This window comes from Condylura cristata, unplaced genomic scaffold (genome assembly GCF_000260355.1).
Source record: "Condylura cristata isolate star-nosed mole 26May11 unplaced genomic scaffold, ConCri1.0 scaffold00084, whole genome shotgun sequence".
NCBI lineage: Eukaryota > Metazoa > Chordata > Mammalia > Eulipotyphla > Talpidae > Condylura > Condylura cristata.
This window is the reverse complement of record NW_004567185.1, coordinates 84,616-85,887: the sequence shown is the minus strand read 5'-3', so window position 1 is coordinate 85,887 and position 1,272 is coordinate 84,616.

Sequence of the window (1,272 nt, the reverse complement as noted above, 5' to 3'; positions counted from 1 at the left end):
GAGGCCCCGCCCCAAGGGCTCAGCTCCTCCCCCGAGGTGGGGTGGCTCATGCCCCTCCCCCTCCGGAGGCCCCGCCCCGCGGGCTCGCGCTCCAGGGAGCCTCTCCCTCTGGAGGCCCGAACCACCTTCCCATTCTTTCTCCTTCGTCCAGAGGCTGGTGTCTCTGTTCTCTCCCTCAGCCTGGCTGACCCTGGTTTATGTTTGTCAGGGAGCCCCGCCCACAAAGGCGATTGGGTCACTTTTTCAGTCCTGCAGGTGATTGGACCGTGTAGCGCCAACTGGCCCTCAGCTCACACCTGACTGGTCCTGGACTGGCCCAGGCTATAGAAAAGGGCCGTGAGGGGCCGCTGCCGCGCCGACTGGTGCTGGAGCCGCAGGCAGAGGCCAGCCCTGCTGGTGAGGACTGGACGGGAGGAGCGCCAGGGAGGAGCCCTGCTAGAGAACCCACCCACCCACCCAGCCTCGAGGGGCGCCCCCGGCGCTCACAGGTCCGCGGCGGCTTTGTGCCTCCGAGCCCTTTTATGTAGCACTGCACGCGGGCTCCTGGAACGGACCAATCAGGTGCGAGCTCTGAGCTGATTGGTGCTAAAGGGTCCAATCAGCCTCAGGATTGAAAAATGGCCCAATCAGGCTTGTGGGTGCGGCCCCTTGAGCGAGGATATGAGCCCGGACTGGAGGCCGGGAGGACAGACTGCCCCCGCCGAGGAGGAGGAAGGGGCAGAGGAGGGGCGCCTGCAGCCCCCAAAGAAAAGAAGAGGTTGCAGCCTCCTCCCCAGGAAGGAGCGCCAGAGGCAGCGGTGCTGGCTGGGGGCAGCGGCAGCAGCAGGAGGGAAACGGATGGGACCCTGGGCCCTGTGGGAGTAGGACCCCCTCGGTGGCCCGAGGACGCGCAGGCGCAGCGGTGAGGCTCTTGAGAAAGGGAAAAGTGGGTAAAAGTGAAGAGGAGGCAGGGAGAAGAGCCCATGGAACTCAGAGGGGCAGGAGCGGGCCCCTGGGAGGCCTCCCAGCAAAGGAGGGGCTGCTCGGGCGAGCAGGGGGAGAGGGGCCCCCCTGCCCCGTGGAGCAAGAGGAGCGGGGACCGCCCTGGGGAGCTGCTGTTTATTACGTCAACTCATTCATCTACAACGCTGCTCATTCCCACGCCCAGAAAAACCTGCCACATCACAGGAATATTCCGTTTTCAGGTAATAGGGAAACCTGAGTCGATATGGAAAATCCAAATGTGTTGAACTTGAAAACATTCCACCCTGGGCCCTCCCTGGTGGCGCGGGC